The following is a 16,870-nucleotide window of genomic DNA, read 5'->3' as shown; positions in this document are numbered from 1 at the left end:
CACCACCGTTACGCTTGTTCATCTGCATGTGCTGTGTCTTTCTTTCTGGCTGCTGTTCAGATTTTCTTTTCATCACTGGTTGTGAGCAATCTGGATTATGAAGTGTTTTGATTCAGTTTTATGTTTCTTGTGCTTGGGCTCCACTGAACTTTCTCGATCTAAGGATTTATAGTTTTCATAAAATTTGAAAAATGTTCAGCCATTATTTCTTCAAAAAAATTTTTATCTACCTCTCTCATTAGGGAGCCCCAATTATATGCATATTAGGCCATTTAAAGTTACCCCACAGCTCACTTATGCTCTCTCCACTTTTTGAAAAAGAATAATTTTCTCTGTTCATTATGAATGGCTTCTATTACTATGCCTTCAAGTTCACCAATTTCTTCAAAGTCTAATTTGCCATTAACCACATCCAGGGTATTCTGCATCTAAGACACTGCAGTTTGCAATTCTAGAAACTTGACTTATGTCTATTTTTATCTTCCAAGTCTCTACTCAATTTTTAAACAGAAGGAATACAGTTCTAATACCTTTTTTAATGCCCCTCCAATCCTGGATGCTCAATATTCAATCCCTTCCTGTTTAGAGCCAAGTTTGTTTATGCAGTCGCAAAAAAAATCACTAAGCAGCCTCTCTCCAGTATGAACTCTGCTACAACCTCTTGAAATTTTCTTTGGAGGTGAATACAAGATAAACTGAATGAGTTCAATGGGAGTATTAGTTGAGTTTATTTACATAAAGCACTCAATAAGGGTTTGCTATTATTATTGTTAAGATATTATTACTATCACAACAAATTGTCTTATACTCAAAAACCAAACCAAACCAAACAAATTCACCATTTGGCAGAACAGCACTAAAACTACTCAGGCGCACACACTTGACTGGAGCTTCCTAAATGTGCTTTAAGTGCTCACTTGTGCAAAAGGAAAACCACCAAAAAACAAGAAGAGATAAATTGTTTCATAATCTGCCCTCTGCTTGCATGAGAAATAACCAAATAATGTGCAAGTCGATATCAGGAATTTAATATAGAGAAAAAATAATTCTCCAGAGTGTGTCCAAGGGCCAGGGAAAAAAAAATGGGTCTATTCTTTGGCACTGTGTAACACTGCAGTCTGGCCCTGACTGCTAGTGCTCCTGAAGAGGACCACAGTGCTCAGGACCCGCCAGGCCCACTGACTCAAAGAAAAGCCAAATCTAGTTCAACACGGTTTGTCTACCTTGTGTATTTGGAGATCTGAAATATTTGAAATCCAGTCATCTAGCTCTGCAATCCATCGACAAGCACAGTTGTTAAGAACGCTCCACCTAGTTACACAACTTAAGCCTCCACTATGAGGAGACACTGCTGTTCTTTCTGGGCCTGTGTTCTAATGAGGGAGATATATGCATACCCAAGGACTGGGGTGACAGATGGGTCCCCGGCAAGGAGTCCATTCTTAAGTAGGGGGCCCTTTATGGTGAACATTATTCCTTTCCTTCTCCCAAATGCTGTGATATTCTTTCCATGTGTCACAGGCACATCCCAGAGCAGTAGCAGAGTCTTGATTTACCACAGTGAATTCGTGGCTCCGCAGCTCGGTTCCAGAATATTTAGTTCTCTGTCAAAAGCTACTTACAGGACCTCTCGACTAGACTATAAATTTTCAAGTGTCTGGGATCGGATCAACACTGTCCGAGAAGTGAGTCCTGAGGTCATGGCCCAAACTGGCCCCCATTACAATGTCAGACGACACCCTGTCAGTTTGGAAAGCGATCATCAATAATGTTTTGAGTTCCTTTCTTTTTTCCAGAGAAATGCATGACCAAAAAACTGAAAAACAGACTTGACAAATAGCTGGTCTGACAGCAACACCCAATGCACATCTTGATAAGCTCGGCACCTCCAAGATCAAAGCTGCCTGCAGAGAGTGGCAATCAAGCGCTCGCTGTCCAGTCATTGCGGCCAGCTTCAGAGCATGGATGGCGACATAGGCGGACCAGGTGCTCTAACTGATAGAATGCTGGGTAGCCCCTGGCCCCCAAAACTATCTTCCTCCAGAGGAAGGGGTTCCCACAGGCAGACTCACTTCTGAAAGATCCTGTTTAGGAAGGGTTTAACACATTTAAATAAATTCAGGATGAGAAAAGCCTGTAGATCACACTTGACTGCTTTCGAAGCTCTTCCATGGACACTGGCCTATTTGGCCCTGTTTAATAGGCAACATTCTCTTTCCAATCTTATGGAAAAAGAATGTCTCAGAAAAGTGAAGTGACAGGCTGAAGGTCTGTGGGAGAGCTAGAAGGACACGGTAAAAGGGCCCAGGGTGGAGGGCACATGTATCCTGCCCCAGGCAGTATCCTAAGATACCGTAACAAACACCAGTGGGAGGCAGGAGTCGTCTCATCTCTGAAAGGAAGCTCCATTGTATTTCCCTGAGGGCTCGACATGGTTGGAGGTCTGGCTGAGGAAGTGGAAAACTGTACATCTCACTGCCAAAACCTGCAGAAGGGTAACCACCCTCCAATTCTTTCAGGACTGTCCAAATTTGAGAAGCCTCAGCGAGGAGCCTGATTGGGTACATAAGACTGAAGAGTTTCAACAGTGATAAAGGTTCCTGAATCGAGGCCTCCTCTGCACCCAGCGCTCTGCCTGGGGTTTGACAGGTCCCATAGCCACCCTGCCAGGAAGGTGCTAACAACGCCTTACAGATAAGACTGAACTTCGGGCTCCACAGCTGATAAATGATAAAGCCACGTTTCAACCCCTGGTCTATCTGACCACAGAACCCTACTCACAATCCCCAGTCTCACTGAGCTGCCGACAGCATATTCAGGGTCTGATAAGAGCAAGGACAATAAAAATGAGTTTCAAATTGGGAAGGCACAGAAGTCAAGGTCCAGGGCCCAAAAGCGGTGATGTCTCCCACCCAGCACTGCACACCCTCGCAGCTCTGAGGCTCACTGGCCCTCCCACTCCTTGTCCGCATCAGGAAGGCTCAACTACTGGGAAACCAGCTTGAATGGTAGAACTTTGGAGCACTAACAGCCAAAACAAATATTTTGACTTTTTTATTCTCATTAAAATGAACAAGGAATTAATTTCTTATAAAGTTATGCAATGCGATAAAGTCTATAAAATATAATTACATGTACTATGTACTACAACATTAGGTATCGTTTCCTTATTTATCTTTAACCGCATCTCTGGAAGCCAGACCCAGGACAGGTGCACTCTACTCTGATTGTTTGTTATAACATGACCCATGAGGGAGTTTATAACTGGAAATACCAGAAAAACTTTATTTATAATACCTTGTCTCTGATCACCCAGCCCTGTGGTATAGACTTCAAAGACAGTAAGAATCTCCAGGGATCTCAATTTCCAAGGCTGAAAAGAAACTCAGGAAAAGAGATTGAAGATCTTCAAAGCAAAGTCCTGGCAAAGGCAGCCTCAGATTGCTGGTCCTGTGTTCTCACCTCTAGAATAGCCAGATTCCCACAGGTGTCACATGTATTCAACTCAGAAGAAGGACAAGCCACGGTACAGGGAATAGAGAGAAGAAACCAATGGAAACCACCAAATACTGGTGGGGTGGGGGATGGCTGGCCCAGAATTCCTATGAAGTTCCTGTCAATCCAGACATTCTCTGATTTGTAGTGGTCTCTGACCTGGGAGACTCGTTTGGCCCCTTCTGGATGTTTTTGGAAATTCTTGTCTTCTTTCCAGAGTTAGCATCTTCTTAAGAAGATGTGCATGTACACACACATACACACACACATACCCCACTCATAAAAGATGCCAGATCTTGAATCAGACATTCACCTGCTAGAGCAGATGACCTTTCAAAGCCCCTTCCATAATTCTGTGAGCAAATGAGATGCTAATTCAATCTGAAATGCTCACTCGATGAGTCTGCAATTGAACTTAGGCTCATTAAGTCACTACTTAGTTACACCATAATAGTAGTAACAACAGGTAGGGAGTACTAGCTACACATGAGATACTTCTGAGAGTTTGGTATAACTGACATGACCTTCAAAGAATGCTCTGAGAGAGAACTCACTATCATCCCATTCTAGAGAGCAGGAAACTGGTCTCTGTACTATTAAGTAACCCAGCCAAGATGATGCAACTGGTAAGTGGCAGAGTAGGACTCCAACCAGATACTCTTACTTGAGTTTTTGCTCTTAGCTTTTTCATTACACTGTCTCATGTCTCTGATTCACCTGTCTCCATATGTAAAGCAGCACTATGTAGAGGCTAAGAACATGGGCTCTGGAGCCAGACTCCTTGGTTTCCAACCCACAGCTGACTTTGTATGTAAAACTGTTATGCGCTTGCAAATAGAATCTTAAATAAATAAATAAATAAATAAAATGGGATGCCTGGGTGGCTTAGTCGGTTAAGCACCTGCCTTCAGCTCAGGTCATGATCCCAGCGTCCTGGGATCGAGTCCCACATTTGGCTCCTTGCTCTGCAGGGGGCCTACTTCTCCCTCTGTCTCTGCCTGCCACTCTGCCTGCCTGTACTCTCTCTATCTCTCTGACAAATAAATAAATAAAATTAAAAAAAAAAAAAAAACTGTTACGTGCTTGGAACAGTACCCAACATACAGTATACACCTGAAAAATAGTACCTACCAAGATTATTCTCGAGACCACTATAGTTGTTAGGTAATAGGAGGCTGGAAGGTCTCCAAGTGGGAACATTTTATTCATTTGTATATTTCTATACATATTTTAAAAACAGCTTTACTGATACATTACACATATATTAGAACACTTAGTCTGTTTAAAAAATCACAAGTCAGTGGTGTTAGTATATTCACGTAGCTGTGGAACCGTCCCCACTAGCTAATAGAGGAACACTCTCATCACCCCTAAGAGAAATCCCATACCCATGCACAGTCAGTCCCCATTTCACCCTCTTCCCAGACCCTGGCAGTCACCAATCCACTTTCTATCTCTATGGACTGGCCTGTTCTGAATATTCCATGTCAATGGAATATGACTGTTATAAGACCTTTTGTTTCTGGCTTCTTTCACTCAGCATATTTTCAAGGTTCATAGTTCTTAAACCAAGTATCAGACTTCATTCTTTTTTTTAATTGAGGGAAAGTGCACATAACATAAAATTAGCCATTTAAAAAATATTTAATGACATTTATTACATTCACAATATTATATAACCACATCTCTATCTAGTTCCAAATACTCCATTCTTTTTATTGCTGAGTAATAGTCCATGGTACAGGTATAGCAAGTTTATTCCTCCATTCATCATTTGATGGCCATTTGGGTTGTTTGCATTTTCTGGAAATTATGAAAAATGGTGCTATTAATTGGTTTTCGTATACACGTATGTTTTCTTGTAGCTGTTGTTCTAACATCCAGTCTTTGTTTTTTTAATTGAGTTTTTAATTTTAATTCCAGTGTAACACAGTGTAATATTAGTTTCAGGTGTACAACACAGTGATTCAACAATTCCATATACTACTCAGGGCTCATCATAAGTGTGGGCATATGTTTTTAATTCTCTGGATATATACCTAGAACAAAACGGATACAGGACATGGCATATTATTATAATTATATAATATTAAAGTGTTGGATTACTTTCAATCTTTGTTCTAAAAAATCAAATTACTATCGAACTGCCACACTGCTGGATAAAATATTAAGGAGTGAAAAGACAAGGGCTTCTGGGTAGACAGACCTGGACTCAAACACCCTTGCTTTTCCATTTATTAGCTCCATGGCTTTGAGAAAGCTGCTCACTGTCTTAGAGCCTCTCTGTTTCCTCATCAAGTCAATGAGAATAGTAGCACTTACTACAATTACTATGAGGCTCAGCCCAGTGGCTGGCACACAGTGAAATAAGTACTTGATAAATGGTAACTATTATTACCAACCAAGACCCTTTCCTGGGGGCAATGACAAAGCTCGGCTTTTTTGAGAGGTATGTGAAAAAGACAGAAAAGCACTGAGAAGGAAATAATAATCATCCGTATCCCCACCATTCAGAATGAAACGCAATTAACATTTTAGCATATACTCTCAATCTTAACCATTCATGATGCCATATAAACTCTGGTCTCAGCTTTCCTAAGAGAAGCGGACTGACTCATCATTCTGGAAGATCCCTACAGTGCAAGTGAAGGCCCTGGATGCCCCAACTACAGCAAGGAATGAGGGCTGCCAGTGAACAGATGTGCCTGTCCTTCCTTCATTTCCACAATTCTCACTGAGCACCCCGTGTGCAGTGCTCTGGTGCGAGCTGGGCTTCAGAAAACAGGCCCCGCTCTTCTCCCTGGAGAAACTCACCTCTAGTGCAATGGAGAAAGACATTTTCAAAACAATGTAAGAAGTGCAGTGACTCAGACAGAGCAGGTATCACAGAAGAACTAAGAACAAGCACCTGAGTGGACCTTGGCCTCGGACTCCAGCCCCCAAACTTTTTTTGGTCCCTTTGAGTCTCTGCTTGCTTTCACAAGGAGAACCAATGAGGAGCCTATTAACACCACCATCATTAAATATGAATATGGGTCAGTGGCAGTAAAAGGGCTCTTACTCTTCTTACACCATCTAAATATAAACAGGAAGCTTTGACTAGCAACCTGAGATGAGTGGCTGCACAGCATGTGGCCTCCCACCAGTGGCAAAATGGTTACATCTAGCTGGGAAGAGGCCTGAGATCACCAGTGAGAAGGCTTATGCTGCACAACCCCTCCCCCCACCGCCAGGCCATGGCCTCAAAGCTCCTCCCATTCTTGCACCCCTGCAGTCACTGGTTCTGGGTTTGGCACACTAGCAAAAGCAAGTCTGCAAGGACACCCCTGGCCCCACCTCTATTCCCTCCACCTTTCGATTTCTATGCAACTACTTTTTTCAGGGTACCCAAAGGGATCTAGAGGCTTCAAAAAAAAAAAAAAAAAGAAAAGAAAAGAAAGAAAGAAAGAAAAGGAAGAAAGGAGAAAGCAGCTTCTCAAGGAAAAAAACTGGATCTCCTATCTTCTCTGCTCACTCTGCAGATGAGGAAACTGAAGCTCAGAAGGGTTCCTGATCTGCCCAAGGTCACATGAGTGCTAGTACTGGCAGAGTCAACCCAGAGCCCTGATCCTGAGAGCTAACTGCCAGAGCAGAGCCGCAGTGGTTGGACCAGGGGCCCCAACGGACCGGAAACTCCTTCTGCCAGGGAAGAGACACCATCAGCAGTTACCTGTCCGTGCTGGGCCTCCGGGATACCTAGAGGGTCCCTGGCAAAAACCTAATTCATGAAGGTCAGACCTAGATACTGTCACTCCAAGATCGGTATATTAATCTATCAAGCAATCTTCCAGGGAAATCATCCTTGGACTTCCACTGTCCTCATGACCGGGGGTTTTTTGGTCCGTGATAAAAGGGGGCCGTGTCAACTCCTGCGAAACCTCCGCCAGCAGCCTACAGACTGGCATGTCCTTTCCCTTTGCAAGTGATGCCTGCCGGGAAAGCTTCGGGGACCAAGGGCCGCGGACGCCTGCGGGGAAACAGCAGAGGCTGGGCGGGGTCAGCACCTGCCGGGAGGTCCCCCTTCCAGAACCGGCCCGAGCTTAATAAATAAGCCTGGCAAGCTCACCCCTCTCCTCTGACCCCTTGCCTAGCGCCGAATCTCACAATGACCCCAGTTTCGGGGACTGCCTCGAGTCAGCCCGGGCGAGGGCAGCGGAGGCCGCAGCGAAAGGCGGGAGGCGGGAGGCGGCAAGCGGGGGCTCTGGGGCGGGCTTGGCGCATGCGCGACCCGGACGCCGGGCGAGGACGTGGCTCCCACGCCCCCTAGCGGCGGCGGCCGGCTCGGCCTGGAAGCCCTGAAGCGGCTGCTGGCCGCAGTCCAGGTTGGTGTGGCCCATGACGGAGCCTTGAGCAGGTGGCCTCGCTCGAGGCCTTCTGTGGAATTCCAGTTCTGGAACGTGCTCACAGGACCAAAGAATTCCACTGCTTACATAGGAACCCGAGTGCTGTCTGTGCTGTTCACGGAGGTGGAATGGAAGTTCTCCAAGAGCTCCTGGCAGCAAACCAATGCACCCCTGGAACCCTGGGGTCCACGCGACCGAAGTCCAGCTTGGACAGTATCTGGAGGTCACCTGGGGGTTCCTACCGACACGATATGCCAGCCCCAGTCTAGGAAGCAAGCCCTTGACACCAAAGGAAGAAAAAGGGCCAGGGGCTGGCACAGGGGACCCACCCCTCGCTCCTCTTAAATGGGGAACCCTACCTGCTTCTGTCTAACAGGGTTGCTGTGAGGATGAAGGGTGTTAAGGGGCAAGGGCTTAGAATGGTGTGTAGAATGCTGTAGATATTAGTAATAATTTGCTACTAATATTCCAGAAGCTGGCACACAGTAGGAGCTCACCAAAGCCGAGAACCCCTCCCTGTCTTTTGAGTTCTCCGTGTACTGTTCAGGGCAGCTGCAAGCCTCTGCCTGGTTGCCGGGTCAAGGCCCTGCCCCAGCAGGCCCAGCCCAGCAAGGCCCAGCCCTGGGATGGCTAGCCCCAGCCCACCACAGCTTCCCACTCTTCTGCACCAGTCCCAGAGTGAGGGAGAGAGCGGGAAGAGCCAGCTCTGACACCCTCCTTCTCCACAGAACAGTCTGTGCTCTGCTCCCGCCCCCAGAGAGCTCTGAGCTTTCCAAATATGGATGCTTTTTTCATTCCCGAAGCATCAGGAACATTTGGGGGAAGAAAATGAACACCAGACATGGTTTGGAAATGATGGAAGCCAAGTGATGGGTGGCGGTGGAGGGAGCACTGTCTGAAGAGTCAGAAGTCGTGGTTTTTAAGATATTGAACAGGAGTATGAACTAGATGATCTTTTAAAGTGTGGCCAGCTTTGTATGCATCTAAGCCCCAGGAAGATCCCAGTAGTAAGGACCCAGATCCCAAGAGTGAAAAATACAGCAGCTAGCACACAATGCAGGGGAGAAAAACGGCATTAGCGACACCCAAAGAGTCACCGCTTCCAAAGTAAAGGAGCCACGGGAGATGGACTCTCTAGAGCCCCACAACCTGCATTAAGTCCACAGACTGGGATGATCCAACCTGAAGGTGAACGTGGTAGGAGTTAGAGACAAGACTATTTTGTTTCATATCAGCGCCAAACCAAAATCTGTTTTTGTCTAAAATGGAGAGGATTTCAGTACACTGAAAACACTGCACTTTTGCTTAAGCAAGAGTGTGTTACTCGGGTCGAGTTTATCTTCAACAGTGCACCCTGGGGGTTGCTAGGGAAAAATGTTTAAAGACCCACCCCATCACAAGTAGGCCTGTGTGGCAAGCATTGTCCCTGGTGCAACTGTGGAGACACAAAACAAACAGTTTAGACATGGCACAGCCCCAGAGCCCAACCTTAAGTAGGCACTCACGTATCTGCTAGTTTACTGAATTAATTAAACATATAATCTAGTTTGAGAGAGGCAAATGACAGATATGATGTAATTAAAAACCAAATGCCAAACTGCATGATACTAACTATAAATAAAGGTGGAACTATAAATAAAGGTGGAAGAGGAAGGGGAGATTGAAATGGACAACAGAGCTGCAGAGGTTGTCACTGACACGTCACCCAGGGTGGACTCCTGGCAGGGAAAAGGAGGAGACCCCGGCTGGAGGACAAAGACAAGCAGAGGTAGGGAGGGGGCCTGGGAGAGGTGAGGGCGGGCATCAGCAAGCAACCTGGGGCAGAGCATGGGTGGGACAAAGCAGGCTATGGGGCCCCCCTGGCAAGACCAGGACATAGCCTTCAGAATCTGAAAAAATGCTTGGCCATGCCTAGACCTGCTTTGATTAGCAGAAGCACTCATCAAGAACCCAGGCTTCAATAAAAAGGGAAAAGATGACTTTGAGGGGGAGGCAGAGGGCTCCACTCTTGATCTCCTGAGTGTGGAATTTTCCACAGTACATTAAACCTCAGACTGACTTGTCCTGACACTCAGGCCACTGTCGACTTATAGCTTTCCCTGCATTTTCACTTCAACCTACTTAAGAGTATCAGTCTGCCACAAAGGTAAATACTGCTCCTGTGTTTTAGGCCCCGTAGAGCCCAGGGAAAAGCTCTTTGTCATGTGCATCCCTCCTCCCCTTCAGTACCTCCCCGCAGCCCCCCCCCCCCAAACCCAGGCCCTGCTGGTTGCTCTGCCTCTAGGGGAGCTCCCCTGGTACATTCTGGGGCCCCCAGCCCTCCGGGTTCACTTCTTGCCTTCCTCAGTCTCTGTGTTCTTCTGAGCGAGCACCAGACTCTGCTGGGTTGTGACCAATCTATACTCAAATCAGTTCCTAAATCCTGACCAACAAACATATCGCCTAGTGACCAGACCAGCGTGCTGAGCCAAGTCCCTGGAATTAGACTGATTCCCGGCACAGCACCCCCTTGCGGTCACAGAGGTATCACCACGTCGCCCTCCAATCCCGTATCTTCCCCCACCCTCCAAAGGAAGCTGGCTCCTCCTCCTGTAATCCCTAACCTGGTTTAACACCATTCCCTGCCCAAAGAGTGAAGCTAAAAATCTCAGTCATCTGGATTCCTCCCTCAACCTCCCTCCCACTGCAACTCCTTCAGCACACACACACCATCTCCTTGGCCTGCTCCAATCCAGGTTTTTGCAATATCTGTCAGGCTCCAGCCAGGACAAAAGTATCACTCCAGATCTTTCAAATAAAGGAGATTTAAGGCAATGAAACCAATGAGAAGCCAAACAGGATAGTATCTCATCCCAGAATTCTAAAGCAGCAGGAGGCCACTAACTTTCCTAGGGCTAGAAAGGACAAAGGGATGAGATGGCGTTCCAAGAGCCCAGAAGCTGGGGCCACAGCCTGGGAGACAGAACCCAGCAGAAGCTCCCTCCTGGGGGCCAAAACCCCAGGGGGCAGCAGGGATGGGCAGGAATGAGTCTGTCATAGGTGCTGCTGCTGGAGGCAGAGAGAGAGAGAGAAATACCCTGGCTGCTCTCTCCTCTTGCTCCTTAATTTCCCGCCAATGCTTCCTGTTGGCCAAACCCAGGCAGAAACCAGTTGACTAGGGCATCCTGGAAACAGCTTGCAGAAGTCAGGCCCCCTGCAACACAGAACAAGAGGGGAAGGGCCTAAAGCCAGTTCACCTCTCTTGTCTGTCTCCTTTCCTCTAATCTCTCATTCCTTCTAATTGGTTCTCCATTCTGTGCCAGAAAGATCATTCTGACTTATAAGCTTAAGTCATTCCTTCTGCTTAAAAGCTGGCTGGGGCTGGCAGTTTCCTGGCAGGGAAATCCAGGACTCCTCCACCGGGCTGACTTTGTCAATCACTTGCAAACACAGGAAGTGCTGCTTCCCTTGACAGCAACATGTACGGAGTTCACTGTAGGGCATGGGATGAACTGCTGCTCTAAGTATTACTGGACGAGAAAACAGAGACTAGTCCTCAAAGTCATCCACTCGGAAACCAGTAAGTAAATAGCTAAGCTTCATTCCTTTCTGGCCAGGGTTGTTTGCCACGATCCAGAGGCTTAAGGCTCCAGTGAAAAGATGCCACGTCTGAGAAAGTGGAGAGTAAGTAAAGGCTTCTCAAATCTATTAAAACAATAGAGTAACAAAAGATTCAACTGAGTAATCAAAAAACCTCCTAGAAAGAAAAGCGCAGGTTCAGAGGGCTTACTGGTGAATTCTACTAAATGTTTAAAGAATTAACACAATGCTTCCAAAGAGTAAAAGAAGAGAAATAACTCAAAATTTACTCTGTAACCCCAGTGTTACCTTGATACCAAAACCAGACAAATGCATCACCAAAAAACTATACCAATATCCGTTCTAAAATTGAAGTAAAAATCCTCAACAAAATGTTAGTGCACCAAATCCTGCAACATATTTTTAAAAAAGAGTGTATACCATGACCAAGTGGGATTTACTCCAGGAATGCAAGGCTGATTTAACATATGAAAACCAATCAACATAATATACCATATTAGAAGGATAAGACACAAAAATTATAAGATTATCTCATTAGAAAAAGCATTTGACAAAATCTAACATTCTTTCACGATAAGCAACACTCAACAAATAGGACATAAAGGGAAACTTCTTCAATCTGATAAAGGGCATCTACGAAAAACACACCGCTATCATCATACTCAACGATGAGTTCCTATCTTAGAAGAAAGGAACCTTCCCCTATGTTAGAAGACATTTGCTCTGGTCATTTCTATTAAACATTGTAATGGAGCCTGTAGCCATTGCAACTAGGCAACAACAACAACAAAAAGGCATCAGATTGGAAAGGAAGAAGTAAAACTATTCAATTTACAGGTGACATGATCTTGTATAGAGAAAACCCCAAGGAATCCACACACACAAAAATTATTAGAGCTAATAAGTGAAGTCAGACATTATAGAGTAAGAAATCAAAATATAAAAATCACTTGTATTTTTCTATACACCAGCAATGAACAATCTGAAAATGATATTAAGAAAATCATTCCATTTATGATAGCACCAAAAGAATAAAATACTTCGGAATAAATTTACAAAAGGAATGCAAGACTTGCACACTGAGAATTACAAAACATTTTTGAAAGAAATTAAAGAACACATTCTATGTTCATGGGCTGGAAGACTTAATATTGACAGGATGGCAATACTCCCCCAAAATGATCTATTGATTCAACAGAACCCTTATCAATTTCCCAGCAATTTTTTTTTCCCCCAATAATTGACCACTTGATCCTAAAATTTACGTGGAAATGTAAGGGACCCAGAAGAGCCAAAATAATTTTGAAACAGAAAAAAAGTTGGAAGACTCACACTCCCCCATCTCAAAATTTAATACAAAGCTACTTTGTATTAAACTGTATAAAGACAGTATTGTTATTGGCATAAGGATAGACATATAGACAAATGGGCTAGAATTAAGAATCCAGAAATAAACCCTTACATTCATGTTCAGTTGATTTCCACAAAAACACCAAGATAATTCAATGAGGAGGAAAACATTCTTTTCAATAAAAGCTGCTGTGATTACTGGATATCCACATGCAAAAGAGTCAAGTTGGAACCTTACCTCACACCATACAGAAAAATTAATTCGAAGTAGATTATAGAGCTAAACGTAAGAGTTAAAACTTTAAAACTCTTAGAAGAAAGCATAGGAGTAAATCTTTGTGAACTCAATTAGGCAGCAACAATACCAACAGCACAAAAGCAACCAAAGAAGAAGGAGGAGGAGGAAGTGGGGGAGGGGGGATGGGAAGGAGGGGGAAGAAAAACTGAACTTAATCAAAATTTAAAACATTTGTGTTTCCAAGGCTACCGTCAAGAAAATGAAAATACAGCCCACAGAATTGCAGCAAATATTTTAAAACTAAATATCCACAAATCACACATCTCTAAACCATGTCTCCTATACCCGTATCTAGCATATATGAAGAAATATTACAAGTCAATAATAAAAAGACAAATAACCCAACTTAAAACTGGGCACAAGAGCTGATTACACATTTCTCCAGAGAAGATACACAAATGGCCCATAAGCACATGAACTTTTGCTCAACATCATTAGTCACAGGGAGACACAAATCAAACCCACAATGAGATACCCATTTCACACCCACTAGGATGGCTAGAATCAACAGGACAGATAAGAAAGTGCTGACAAGCTGTGAAGCAACTGGAAGCTTTAGAGCAAGGCAACCACTTAGGAAAAACAGTTGTGGCTCCTCAAAACATTAAACCTAGAGTAGTCACGTGACCCAGCCATTGCAATTCCAAGTGTATGTCCAAGAGAAATGAAAATATACACGCACCCCAAACGTTATACACAGATGTTCACAGCAGCGTTACTGATGACAGCCCAGATGTGGAAACAATCCCACGTCCATCAACTGATGCATATGGATTAATAAAAATGCGCAAAATGTGGGCCATCCGTACAATGGAATAGTATCTGTCAAAAAAGGAACGAAGCATGCATTCGTGCTACAACACATTTGAACCCTGAAAACATACTAAGTGAAAGAAACCAGACACAAAACATCACATATTATGTGATTCTGTTTATATAAAATGCCTAGAATAGGCAAATCTACAGAGACACAAAGTAGACCAGTGGTTGACTAGGGCTGAAGGGACGTGAATTAGATAATTGAAAGTGACCACTGATAAGTACAAGTTTCTTCTGGGGGTGATGAAAACATTCTAAAATTGACTATGGTGATCACTGCACAACTCTTAATATACTGAAAACCACTTAACTGTGTATGTCAAAAGGTTGTTTTTCATAGTATCTGAATTACATCTCAATAAATCTGTTTTTTTAAGAGCTATAGACCATATTTGTAATATGAAAAGCTGTATCAGACATTCCATAAGCAACCGTTCAAAATATCCATAAGGCACATCATGGTGCAGTCACTAAAAACTTTTTTCAAAAATATTTAATGATATGGAAAAATAATTGTACACACACATATACACATATGGTGAAAAACAGACTGTAAAATAATATATGGCATGAGCCTAATAGTGTATAAAATATTGTATAAGTATACATCTTTATATCTTTAAATATTTTATATATTATATAAGTATATATCCTTCTCTGTTTTATATATTTATATATAACTTCAACAGTGGTTCACTAGCTCAAGTGGTCATATGGTGACTGATTTTATTTTCTGCTTTATATTTTTCCTTATTTTCCAAATAGTCTACACTGAACACACAGCCAAGGAATCAAAGTTCACTTTCAGATCAAAGGGATTCTATTCAGTGTCAGCCAGAAGGAGAGGCAGCTGGTCCCACACCCTGTGGGCAGGAAAGCACAAAGGTACAGCCGTGCTGCAGAGCAGTCTGGAAATACTTCTTTTTTGACCCAGAAACTCCACTTCTGGAAATCTCTCCTAGGGAAATCATTAAGGACAAGCACAGAGACCAGGCTGAGAGGGAGTTCGTCACAGCTTTACTTATAACTGTAAAAAGCTGAAAACAACCTCCATGTCCAAAAATAGAGGCTTTTTAGTTAAATATATTATAGCTTATCCATATAATGAAATGCTGTACAGCTGCTAAAAGTGTTTATGATCTGTAGCGAAGTGGAAAAAGCAGGTCATAAAGCAGTGTATGTGGTATAATCTCATTTTTATAAAAAAAAAATCACTCATGATAATTATAGAGATCTAAAAGTAAATGCACTAAAATGTTAACAGAATTTGGCTCTGCGTAGACCAGGTGACGGATATTTTTATGTTCTTTTTGACCGGTCTGTATTTCTGATTTTTATATAATGCACACATATGTTGTCTCTACCAAGAACAATAAGATAAAATTATAGGGGAAGAGGCACTCGATCAACCCCAGTGAAAGCTAGAAGCCCTGCTGTCTGCCCAAGGAAAGGAGCGTTCTAGACAGGATTGGTGGGGGAGGCCGTAGGGCCAGTGAGACCATCACAGCCATCGGCTGCTCCCAAATGCAGGTGTGCATGAGGACGGACTACACAAATCCCCTGCTGTTGAGCTCAGATTTAAAGATTTCAAAGCATTTTCCCATTTTGTCTTATTCAGCTTTCTTAGTACTCTCATCTGAGCATTATCCCCATTTGGCAGATAAGAAAAGCGAGACTTAGAGACTTAGATCAAATGGCTTAAGATCACAGAGCGGAAACAAGGGCTCACAGCTTATCTGACACCAGACCCTTGTCAATAGCACCCCCACTCCAAATGAGCGTTTGTGCTCAGCTGAAAGGCAGGTCAACAAAGCAGACAGAGCAGAGATTCCGAGGCCACAGCCCTTGATGGGAGTCCCTCCTCACCTCGAAGTTCAGCCTCTCAGCTCCTCCCAGAGAACGCTAATCGCTACGCATGGGGCAGTAGCCAGAATGAGGCGCCGTCGTCACACAGGTCAATCCACAAGCACCACACGTGGCTCTGGGCAGGGCAGGATCTATGCTAACCCCCTGGGACCCCGACCTCAGGGTGGCCGAGCTCAGAGATGGCCATCACTATTAGAAAGACTTCAGTCCAGGCCTAAGGCTAGACTTGGTACAGTTCTCACTGCCCAGCTCTGGCGCCATCCCCAAGCCAGAACAGGGAAGCCTTTCCTCCCCCACGGGCCCTCCAGCCCTGGAGACTACTCTTCTCTAAAAGGCCCTATCCCTTCAGCACGGACCCAACCTGATGAAGTCTGGTCTCGAGGAATCCCCAGTCCAGTCCACGGATGGTCACCAGGCTCCTCCCCAACCATCCCTCCTCCTTCTCCCCTGGAAGGACCGCCTCCAAAGAGAGAGGGGCACACAGGGTCCTGGGCGGCTTTGATGAGAGGGCTCCTATTCAGAAGAGCTGAGCTGTGGACATCTGTCATGGACCCTCCCTCTGATTCTCCTGGTGGGACCACGCCCCTGCATCACAGCCTTCAGGCCACACAGAAGCCAATCCTGGGGCATGAGGCTGGCCACTGGAGCTAGATCACAGGTGAGAATGTGATCCACCAAGGCCACTGAGACACAGTGAGGAGGTGGCCCAGGTTAAGAGAATCAAGGGTCTGGGGCTGCTCCAGCCAGCCGCGTGGAGACTGAGAGGGGAACTGACACGGATTATAGCAGGACGAAGAATGGGGAGAAAGAACCCATCTTTGAGCCCTGAATCCAACTGCCACTGAAGTCAGACTAGGTGGGGTTTTCTTTCACCAGTAACGCAAAGGGCCCTAACCCACGGAACTGGGCAGAACTTCAAAATGGTCTTCAGCTGGGCTCGGGACCTCAACTCCCCATATACTGACCCCATCCCTGCCCCCACACAGCTCCAGCACGGAGGCTCTGGACCCCCCACCATGAAGCCCTGCAGGATGGAACTGGGTCCGCATGGCCTCCTCCCTTTCTGTGACCACATCACTCG

At 44.8% G+C, this 16,870-nt stretch overlaps 1 protein-coding gene and 2 long non-coding RNA genes across 8 annotated transcripts in view; 1 reads left to right on the top strand and 2 right to left on the bottom strand.

Annotated features, from left to right (window-relative positions):
* Positions 1-16,870, bottom strand: part of TTC7B (tetratricopeptide repeat domain 7B) — a 246,923-nt gene that overhangs the window by 193,783 nt on the left and 36,270 nt on the right. The gene's annotated exons all lie outside the window — the stretch shown is intronic.
* Positions 5,135-9,207, bottom strand: LOC123389561. The gene is made up of 2 exons (XR_006604182.1): positions 7,601-9,207; positions 5,135-5,298 (listed from the first exon to the last, which is right to left on the bottom strand). It is a non-coding gene; the product is annotated as an uncharacterized LOC123389561 (long non-coding RNA).
* LOC106006083 lies at positions 9,232-16,578 on the top strand. Of its 3 annotated transcripts, XR_006604177.1 has the most exons (4): positions 9,232-9,645; positions 11,310-11,436; positions 14,689-14,808; positions 16,139-16,578. It is a non-coding gene; the product is annotated as an uncharacterized LOC106006083 (long non-coding RNA). The 3 variants fall into 3 exon arrangements; XR_001179956.2 differs by lacking the exon at positions 16,139-16,578 and having other exon boundaries at positions 9,233-9,645; positions 14,689-15,185; XR_006604176.1 differs by lacking the exons at positions 11,310-11,436; positions 16,139-16,578 and adding an exon at positions 11,474-11,540 and having other exon boundaries at positions 9,234-9,645; positions 14,689-15,190.

Source organism: Mustela putorius, unplaced genomic scaffold (genome assembly GCF_011764305.1).
Source record: "Mustela putorius furo isolate JIRA1106 unplaced genomic scaffold, ASM1176430v1.1 tig00000129_pilon_pilon_pilon, whole genome shotgun sequence".
In the NCBI taxonomy this organism is placed as follows: Eukaryota; Metazoa; Chordata; class Mammalia; order Carnivora; family Mustelidae; genus Mustela; species Mustela putorius.
Note: the sequence above shows the minus strand (reverse complement) of the source record. Positions and strands in the feature narration are given on the sequence as shown.